Raw genomic sequence first — 11,060 nt, 5'->3', positions numbered from 1 at the left:
AGAAAAGATGATTATGCTCTGGGGTAGCTGAAAAAGAAATAGATTAAAAAAATATTACTTTTAAACCCAAAGTTTTCTAAACACATGATTACACAAATCAAAATGAAGATCCTTCTGATGTACACACACACACACACACACACACACACACACACACACACACACACACACTCACTCTATCTCTCTCTCCTTCTCCTAATCTACCTCACACTGCTTTTTTCAATTGATGCACTGACCCCTCTGCGACTCCCCCGGACTCGACCCGATAGACATCGACAGAGATCCCACCTTCGGGAGCGACTCCCGGTCCGGGCGATTCCCCAGAAAAGACCTGACGCTACACTCCGCTGGACTCTTTCGCTTAACCGCTCTCACCCCAGAGAAATCGTGATCTCAGGTGGCGGGTGAGAAAGGCCGCTTTCCCCAAAACCGAGGAGATCCCCCATCTCCGTACGGAGGGCGGGTCCGGTCGGAACGCCGGGCCCCCGTGGCCGACGCTCCCGACGTAAAATCCGTGAGACGCGTTCCCCGCCCGATCGACGCCGAAAACCGTCTCACGCTCGACTCTCCGGGGTTCGTTTTCCAAAATGACCGACAGGGAGACCGGGAACTTGCCCGCTTTTCTCCTCTAATGACACCTTTGCGCCCTCCCCCCCGGAAGCGACCGTCGCACCCAGAAAAGTCCCTTCGAAGGACGACGGAGGGCGTACGGAGCGACTCCGTCGACGGGATCGTGGGCGCCCAGAGAAGAGACCCGTCTATAGAATTAAGGGCCCCGGGCCTCCTCGGACCCACGATCCAGCCAAACAGAGTCGCTTCCCCGCACGGAACCCCGGGCGCCGGATCTAGGACCGCGTTCTGAATCGACGGTGGCCGCCTCTGCCTCCGGACTCTCTTTACCAAAGCGACTCAACCGCACCCCCTCAAAATGCTCGCACAGAAACACACACACACACACACACACACAAAAAAAAAAAAAGAAACAAGAAAAAAAATTGGGATTTTGACAAAACCCTTCACCTTCCCTTAGATTCCGTTTCTCGCTCCATTGCAGGGGGATGATCCTCGTCTCCCCGAAGACTCCGAGCGCTCCGTGCATCTCCTCCACGTCGGCACGAGACGGGCCACGCCGAAGCGATCTTTCCGGTTTCTTTCCCCTATGTGCACAGATGAGGGTGAGTCATAAAAGGAGGACCCGAATGACCGCTAGGGTACCTGGAAGGGGCCCACGGACGGACGGGGGAAGACCCGGCCTCCGAGGTACGCACCGAAGATGAGGGCGACGCCGCCTCGTGGGGTCGCTACGGTACGACTCTACTCCCGGTCTCGGGGGTCCCTTTTCCTAACTCGACGTCAGAGTCTCCGGAAACTGAATGCCGACCGCTCTTTCTGACGGCCACCTCCCATTAAAGTCCCTATACTTTTTGTTCCTCCAAACAGAATCACAGACACCGGTAACCCCCAGGCCTCCGTCCTCGCCGGACGCCTCCCCGTCCCGGCCGAGCCGCCGTCACGCCCCGAAGGGTCCCTTCCGAGGAGACGGGGTCCGTACGGGGAGACTCCATAGGCGGGACCGTGGGCGCGCAGAGCCGAGACCCGTCTATTGAATTAAGGGCCCCGGGCCTCCTCGGACCCACGGTCCGGCCAAACGGAATCCGTTCCCCGCAAGGAGACCCGGACCCCTTTTCCGGGAGCGGCTTCCGGGGCCACGGGACATGACCCTGCCTATAGACTCTCTAACCCTCCACCCCCCCCAAAAAAAATTTCCTGCTTAACCCTCTATAGGCTCTCACACAGGCACACACACACAGACACACACACACACACACACACACACGCATTTTCCCAAAAGCCAACACCTTCCCTTGGATTCAATGTCTCCCGGGGCTGCACGGTCACCATCCTCAGAGCCGGGGGAACGTCAGGGAGGCCGGAGGCTTCCTCACGGTCGGCCGGATGGGAGCCGGGACCCGATCGCTCGGTTCCGCTCTCTTTCGTCGTTTGTAGAAAAAACCACACGGTGGACGTCACCCCAGATCACAGAGGGGACCTGCCAACGGATGTGGGCAGGCGCCGCCTTCTCGCTCGGTCGACGGGGACGAACGACGTGGAGTATTCGGGGCGGGGGGGGGCGGGGGTGTGCTTTCCCGTTCCGCTTCGGGCCGGGCCTCTCCGCTCTTCCTCTGAAGAAAGAGAACAAAAAATTTCAATGACAAGATTACAAATGATACTTTTTTGTTCCATTTCAGTGGCGTGGCTAATATCATTCATCGCTCTGAAAAACTCTGCAACCGGAGCGAGTCCCGGACCTTCCGGGGACTAGAACATTTGAGCATTTGTTGGAGACTTCCTAAAGGGCACTACGACTTTTAAGCGCCGGAAAACACCGGGAAAAGAGAGTCGAGCCAAAAAACGTGACGCCCCGGGAGTTCCGGGAATCCCCATTTTTGAAGAGGATAGCAAACTGTCTCCTCCTCACCTGCGATGAGATTTTTTAAGTCATCCCAGACTCTGGATTCTTCCCGACAGCGTTCCGTGACGTGACTGTGAGACTGGAGAAAAGATGATTATGCTCTGGGGTAGCTGAAAAAGAAATAGATTAAAAAAATATTACTTTTAAACCCAAAGTTTTCTAAACACATGATTACACAAATCAAAATGAAGATCCTTCTGATGTACACACACACACACACACACACACACACACACACACACACACACACTCTCACTCTATCTCTCTCTCCTTCTCCTAATCTACCTCACACTGCTTTTTTCAATTGATGCACTGACCCCTCTCCGACTCCCCCGGACTCGACCCGATAGACATCGACAGAGATGCCCACCTTCGGGAGCGACTCCCGGACCGGGCGATTCCCCAGAAAAGACCGGACGCTACACTCCGCCGGACTCTTTCGCTTAACCGCTCTCACCCCAGAGAAATCGTGATCTCAGGTTGCGGGTGAGAAAGGCCGCTTTCCCCAAAACCGAGGAGATCCCCCATCTCCGTACAGAGGGCGGTCCGGTCGGAACGCCGGGCCCCCGTGGCCGACGCTCCCGACGTACAATCCGTGAGACGCGTTCCCCACCCGATCGACGCCGAAAACCGTCTCACGCTCGACTCTCCGGGGTTCGTTTTCCAAAATGACCGACAGGGAGACCGGGAACTTGCCCGCTTTTCTCCTCTAATGACACCTTTGCACTCTACACCCCGGAAGCGACCGTCGGACCCAGAAAGGTCCCTTCGAAGGACGACGGAGGGCGTACGGAGCGACTCCGTCGACGGGACCGTGGGCGCCCAGAGAAGAGACCCGTCTATAGAATTAAGGGCCCCGGGCCTCCTCGCACCCACGATCCGGCCAAACGGAGTCGCTTCCCCGCACGGAACCCCGGGCGCCGGATCTAGGACCGTGTTCTGAATCGACGGTGGCCGCCTCTGCCTCCGGGCTCTCTTTACCAAACCGACTCAACCGCACCCCCTCAAAATGCTCGCACAGAAGCACACACACACACACACACACACACACACACACACACACACACACACACACACTAAAGAAAAAAGAAAAAAGAAAAAAATTGGGATTTTGACAAAACCCATCACCTTCCCTTAGATTCCGTTTTTCGCTCCATTGCAGGGGGATGATCCTCGTCTCCCCGAAGACTCCGAGAGCTCCGTGTACCTCCTCCACGTCGGCACGAGACGGGCCACGCCGAAGCGATCTTTCCGGTTTCTTTCCCCTATGTGCACAGATGAGGGTGAGTCATAAAAGGAGGACCTGAATGACCGCTAAGATATCTGGAAGGGGCCCACGGACGGACGGGGGAAGACCCAGCCTCCGAGGTACGCACTGAAGATGAGGGCGACGCCGCCTCGTGGGGTCGCTACGGTACGACTCTACTCCCGGTCTCGGGGGTCCCTTTTCCTAACTCGACGTCAGAGTCTCCGGAAACTGACCGCCGACCGCTCATTCTGACGGCCACCTCTCATTAAAGTCCCTATATTTTTTGTTCCTCCAAACAGAATCACAGACACCGGTAACCCCCAGGCCTCCGTCCTCACCGGACGCCTCCCCGTCCCGGCCGAGCCGCCGTCACGCCCCGAAGGGTCCCTTCCGAGGAGACGGGGTCCGTACGGGGACACTCCTTGGCGGGACCGTGGGCGCGCAGAGCCGAGACCCATCTATAGAATTAAGGGCCCCGGGCCTCCTCGGACCCACGGTCCGGCCAAACGGAATCCATTCCCCGCACGGAGTCCCGGACCCCTTTTCCGGGAGAGGCTTCCGGGGCCACGGGACCCAACCCTGCCTGTGGACCCTCTACCCCGACAAACAAAAACTCTACCTAACCCTCTCTAGTCTCTCAGACAGACAGACAGACACACACACACACACACACACACACACACACACACACACACACACACTTTTCCCCAAAACCAACACCTTCCCTTGAATCCAATGTCTCCCGGGGCCGCACGGTCACCATCCTCAGAGCCGGGGGAACGCCAGGGGGGCGGGAGGCTTTGTCAGGGTCGGCCGGACGGCAGTCGGGACCCGGTCGCTCGGTTCCGCTCTCTTCCGCCGTTTGTACAGAATGTGCCGGCTCCAAAACACCACAAACCGGACGTCACCCCGGGTCCACGGGGGGACCTCCCAAAGGATCCGGGGAGGGGCCGCCTTCTCGCTCGGACGAAGCGGAGTCCTCTGGGGGGGCCGGTGCGCTTTCCCGTTCCGTCTCTGGCCGGGACGGGCCTCTCTCCTCTTCCTCTGAACAAGGGGAACAAAAAATTTCAAACACAGTATTACAAATGACACTTTTTTGGTCCATCCCAGTGACAAAGCGAATATCATTCATCGCTCTGGAACAATCTGCAACCGGAGGGAGTAGCTGACCTGCCGGGGACTAGAACTTTTGAGCATTTTTTCAAGACTTCATAGGGGGGCACTAGGACTCCGAGGCACCGGAGAACTCTCGGAAAAGACGGTCGAGCCAAAAACCGAGACGCTCCGGGAGTTCCGGGAATCCAGATTCCCGAAGACGAGAACAAACATTTTCTCCTCACCTGCCCTCGGATTTTTGAAGTCGTCCTAGTTTCCGGATTCTTCCCGACAGCGTTCCGTGACGTGACCGTGCGTTTGGAGAAAAGATGATAATGCTCGGAGCTAGCTGAACAAGGTATAGATTAAAAAAACAAACAAAATATTTTAAACCTGAAATGTTCTAAAACACATAATTACGACAATCAGAATGCAGATCCACCTGACGTACACACACTCACACACACACACACACACACACACACACACACTCTCTCTCTCCCTCTCTCTCTCTCTTTTTCTCTCTCCTAATCTCCCAATCACTGCCTTTTTTCCGTTTATCCTTTCACCCCCTCCGACTCCCCCGGCAATAACCCACTAGAGATCGGCAGAGAACCCACCTTCGGGAGCGACTCACGGTCCGGGCGATTCCCCGGAAAACACCGGACACGAGAATCCGCCCGACTCTTTCGCTTAACCGCTCTCCCCCCAGACAAATCCTTATCTCAAGTTTTGGGGCAGAAAGGCAGCTTGCCCCAAAGCCGAGGAGATCCCCCGTTTCCGTACGGAGGGCGGCCCGATCGGAACGCCGACGCTCCCGACGTGACGCCGCAAGGCCCGTGAAACTCATTCCGCGCCCGATCGACGCCTAAATCCGTCTCGTGCTCGAGTCTCCGGGGTTTGTTGTCCAAAATGACCACGAGGGAGACCGAAAACTTGCCCGCCTTTCTCCTGAATTGACACCTTCCCATTCTAAACCCTGAAAGCGACCGTCAGACCCAGAAAAAGTCCCTTCAAAGGACGACGGAGGGCGTACGGAGTGACTCCGGAGACGGGACCGTGGGCGCCCAGAGCCGAGACCCGTCTATAGAATTAAGGGCCCCGGGCCTCCTCACGACCACGGTCCGGCCAAACGGAGCCGGTTCCCCGTACGCAACCCCGGCCGCCCTATCGGGGACCGCGTTCTGACTCGACGGTGGCCTCCTCTACCTCCGGGCTGTCTTTTCCAAACCCGACTCAACCTCACCCCCTTAAAATGCTCTCACAGAAACAAACACACACACACACACACACACACACACACACGAAAAAACAAATTGGATTTCACCAAACCCGATACCTTCCCTTAGATTCCGTTATTTGCTCCATTACAGGGGGATGATCCTCGTCACCCTGGAGAATCCAAGCGGTCCGTGTATCGCCTCCACGTCGCCACGAGACGGACCACGCCGAAGCGGTCGTTCCGGTTTCTTCCCCCTGTGAGCAAGATGAAGGGGGGTCAAAAAAGGTGGACCCAAATGACCGCTAAGGTATCGGGAAGGGATCCACGGATGGAGGGGGAAGACCCGGCCTCCTAGCTGGACACCGAAGACGAGGGCGACGCCCCCTCATTTAGGAACGACTCTACTGCCCTCCTCGGGGGTCCCTTTTCCTAACTCGATGTCGGACTCTCCAGAAACTGGACCGCCACCTCTCTTTCTGACGGCCACCTCCCAGTAAAGTCCCTATATTTTCGGTTCCTCCAAAGAGGATCACAGACACCGGTAACCCCCCGGCCTCCGCCCTCGCCGGACGCCTCCCCGTCCCGGCCGAGCCGCCGTCACACACGGAAGGGTCCCTTCCGAGGAGACGGGGTCCGTACGGGGCGATTCCGTAGGCGGGACCGTGGGCGCGCAGAGCCGAGACCCGTCTATAGAATTAAGGGCCCCGGGCCTCCTCAGACCCACGGTCCGGCCAAACGGAATCCGTTCCCCACACGGAGCCGCGTACCCCTTTTCCTGGAGTGGCTTCCAGGGCCACGGGACCCGACCCGGCCTGTGGACCCTCTGACGCTCCCGCCAAAATGAAAAAATTCTGCCTAACCCTCTATAGGCTCTCAGACAGACAGACAGACAGACAGACAGACACACACACACACACACACACACACACACACACACACAATTTTCCCAAAAGGCAACACTTTCCCTTGGATTCAATGTCTCCCGGGGCCGCACGGTCACCATCCTCAGAGCCGGGGGAACGCCAGGGGTGCCGGAGGCTTCGTGACGGTCGGCCGCTTGGAAGCCGGGACCCCGGTCGATCGGTTCCGCTCTCTTCCGCCGTTTGTACAGAATGTGCCGGCTCCAAAACACCACAAACCGGACGTCACCCCGGGTCCACGGGGGGGACCTCCCGACGGATCCGGGGAGGGGCCGCCTTCTCGCTCGGACGAAGCGGAGTCCTCTTGGGGGGCCGGTGCGCTTTCCCGTTCCGTCTCTGGCCGGGACGGGCCTCTCTCCTCTTCCTCTGAACAAGGGGAACAAAAAATTTCAAACACAGTATTACAAATGATACTTTTTTGGTCCATCCCAGTGGCAAGGCGAATATCATTCATCGCTCAGGAACAATCTGCAACCGGAGCGAGTAGCTGATCTTCCGGGGACTAGAACTTCTGAACATTTTTTCAAGACTTCATAAGGGGCACTAGGACTCCGAGGCACCGGAGAACTCTCGGAAAAGACGGTCGAGCCAAAAACCGAAACGCTCCGGGAGTTCCGGGAATCCAGATTCCCGAAGACGAGAACAAACATTTTCTCCTCACCTGCCCTCGGATTTTTGAAGTCGTCCTAGTTTCCGGATTCTTCCCGACAGCGTTCCGTGACGTGACCGTGCGATTGGAGTAAAGATGATAATGCTCGGAGCTAGCTGAACAAGATATAGATTAAAAAAACAAACAAAATATTTTAAACCTGAAATCTTCTAAAACACATAATTACGACAATCAGAATGCAGATCCACCTGACGTACACACACACACACACACACACACACACTCTCTCTCTCTCTCTCTCTCTCTCTCTCTCTCTTTCTCTCTCCTAATCTCCCAAACACTGCCTTTTTTCCGTTTATCCTTTCACCCCCTCCGACTCCCCCGGCAATAACCCATTAGAGATCGGCAGAGAACCCACCTTCGGGAGCGACTCACGGTCCGGGCGATTCCCCGGAAAACACCGGACACGAGAATCCGCCCGACTCTTTCGCTTAACTGCTCTCTCCCCAGACAAATCCTTATCTCAAGTTTTGGGGCACAAAGGCAGCTTTCCCCAAAGCCGAGGAGATCCCCCGTTTCCGTACGGAGGGTGGCCCGTTCGGATCGCCGACGCTCCCGACGTGACGCCGCAAGGCCCGTGAAACTCATTCCGCCCCCGATCGACGCCAAAATCGGTCTCACGCTCGAGTCTCCGGGGTTCGTTGTCCAAAATGACCACGAGGGAGACCGAACACTTACCCACCTTTCTCCTGAATTGACACCTTCCCATTCTAAACCCTGAAAGCGACCGTCAGACCCAGAATAAGTCCCTTCGAAGGACGACGGAGGGCGTATGGAGTGACTCCAGAGACAGGACCGTGGGCGCCCAGAGCTGAGACCCGTCTAGAGAATTAAGGGCCCCGGGCCTCCTCACGACCACGGTCCGGCCAAACGGAGCCGGTTCCCCGTACGGAACCCCGGCCGCCCTATCGGGGACCGCGTTCTGACTCGACGGTGGCCTCCTCTGCCTCCGGCCTGTCTTTCCCAAACCCGACTCAACCTCACCCCCTTAAAATGCTCTCACAAAAACAAACACACACACACACACACACACACACACAAAAAAAAAAAAAAAAAAAAAAAATTTTTTGGATTTCACCAAACCCAATACCTTCCCTTAGATTCCATTTTTTGCTCCATTACAGGGGGGTGATCCGCGTCGCCCCGGAGAATCCAAGCGGTCCGTGTATCGCCTCCACGTCGGTACGAGACGGGCCCCGCCGAAGCTGTCGTTCCGGTTTCTTCCCCCTGTGGGCACAGATGAGGGTGGGTCAAAAAAGGAGGACCGGAATACCCACAAAGGTATCGTGAAGTGACCCACGAACGTATGGAGGAAGACCCGGCCTCCTAACCGGAGACCGAAGAAGGGGGCGACGCCACCTCGTTTGGGTACGACTCTACTGCCGTTCTCGGGGGACCCTTTTCCTAACTCGAGATCAGCGTCTCCTGAAACTGCACTGCCGACCTCGCTTTCTGACGGCCACCTCCCATTAAAGTCCCTATATTTTGGGTTCCTCCAAAGAGGATCACAGACATCGTTACCCCCCCCGGATTCCGTCCTCCCCGGACGCCTCCCCGTCCCGGCCGAGCCGCCGTCACACCCCGAAGGGTCCCTTCCGAGGAGTCGGGGTCCGTACGGGACGACTCCGTAGGGGGGACCGTGGGCACGCAGAGCCGAGACCCGTCTATAGAATTAAGGACCCCGGGCCTCCTCAGACCCACGGTCCGGCCAAACGGAATCCGTTCCCCGCAAGGAGCCCCGGACCCCTTTTCCGGGAGCGGCTTCCGGTCCCACGGGACATGACCCTGCCTATAGACTCTCTAACCCTCCACCCCCCCCAAAAAAAATTTCCTGCTTAACCCTCTATAGGCTCTCACACAGGCACACACACACAGACACACACACACACACACACACACACACACACACACACACACACACACACACACACACACACGCATTTTCCCAAAAGCCAACACCTTCCCTTGGATTCAATGTCTCCCGGGGCTGCACGGTCACCATCCTCAGAGCCGGGGGAACGTCAGGGAGGCCGGACGCTTCCTCACGGTCGGCCGGATGGGAGCCGGGACCCGATCGCTCGGTTCCGCTCTCTTTCGCCGTTTGTAGAAAAAACCAAACAGTGGACGTCACCCCAGATCACAGAGGGGACCTGCCAACGGATGTGGGCAGGCGCCGCCTTCTCGCTCGGTCGACGGGGACGAACGACGTGGAGTATTCGGGGCGGGGGGGGCGGGGGTGTGCTTTCCCGTTCCGCTTCGGGCCGGGCCTCTCCGCTCTTCCTCTGAAGAAAGAGAACAAAAAATTTCAATGACAAGATTACAAATGATACTTTTTTGTTCCATTTCAGTGGCGTGGCTAATATCATTCATCGCTCTGAAAAACTCTGCAACCGGAGCGAGTCCCGGACCTTCCGGGGACTAGAACATTTGAGCATTTGTTGGAGACTTCCTAAAGGGCACTAAGACTTTTAAGCGCCGGAAAACACCGGGAAAAGAGAGTCGAGCCAAAAAACGTGACGCCCCGGGAGTTCCGGGAATCCCCATTTTTGAAGAGGAAAGCAAACTGTCTCCTCCTCACCTGCGATGAGATTTTTTAAGTCATCCCAGACTCTGGATTCTTCCCGACAGCGTTCCGTGACGTGACTGCGAGACTGGAGAAAAGATGATTATGCTCTGGGGTAGCTGAAAAAGAAATAGATTAAAAAAATATTACTTTTAAACCCAAAGTTTTCTAAACACATGATTACACAAATCAAAATGAAGATCCTTCTGATGTACACACACACACACACACACACACACACACACACACACACACACACTCACTCTATCTCTCTCTCCTTCTCCTAATCTACCTCACACTGCTTTTTTCAATTGATGCACTGACCCCTCTGCGACTCCCCCGGACTCGACCCGATAGACATCGACAGAGATCCCACCTTCGGGAGCGACTCCCGGTCCGGGCGATTCCCCAGAAAAGACCTGACGCTACACTCCGCTGGACTCTTTCGCTTAACCGCTCTCACCCCAGAGAAATCGTGATCTCAGGTGGCGGGTGAGAAAGGCCGCTTTCCCCAAAACCGAGGAGATCCCCCATCTCCGTACGGAGGGCGGTCCGGTCGGAACGCCGGGCCCCCGTGGCCGACGCTCCCGACGTAAAATCCGTGAGACGCGTTCCCCGCCCGATCGACGCCGAAAACCGTCTCACGCTCGACTCTCCGGGGTTCGTTTTCCAAAATGACCGACAGGGAGACCGGGAACTTGCCCGCTTTTCTCCTCTAATGACACCTTTGCGCCCTCCCCCCCCGGAAGCGACCGTCGCACCCAGAAAAGTCCCTTCGAAGGACGACGGAGGGCGTACGGAGCGACTCCGTCGACGGGATCGTGGGCGCCCAGAGAAGAGACCCGTCTATAGAATTAAGGGCCCCGGG

At 56.8% G+C, this 11,060-nt stretch overlaps 1 long non-coding RNA gene across 1 annotated transcript; it reads right to left on the bottom strand.

Moving 5' to 3' along the window:
• Positions 1 to 4,421: 4,421 nt before the first annotated feature.
• On the bottom strand, positions 4,422 to 6,283 carry LOC119937869. The gene is made up of 3 exons (XR_005454246.1): positions 6,157 to 6,283; positions 5,063 to 5,166; positions 4,422 to 4,766 (listed from the first exon to the last, which is right to left on the bottom strand). It is a non-coding gene; the product is annotated as an uncharacterized LOC119937869 (long non-coding RNA).
• Positions 6,284 to 11,060: the final 4,777 nt, after the last annotated feature.

The sequence above is a fragment of the Tachyglossus aculeatus genome, chromosome 15, assembly GCF_015852505.1.
Source record: "Tachyglossus aculeatus isolate mTacAcu1 chromosome 15, mTacAcu1.pri, whole genome shotgun sequence".
In the NCBI taxonomy this organism is placed as follows: domain Eukaryota; kingdom Metazoa; phylum Chordata; class Mammalia; order Monotremata; family Tachyglossidae; genus Tachyglossus; species Tachyglossus aculeatus.
Note: the sequence above shows the minus strand (reverse complement) of the source record. Positions and strands in the feature narration are given on the sequence as shown.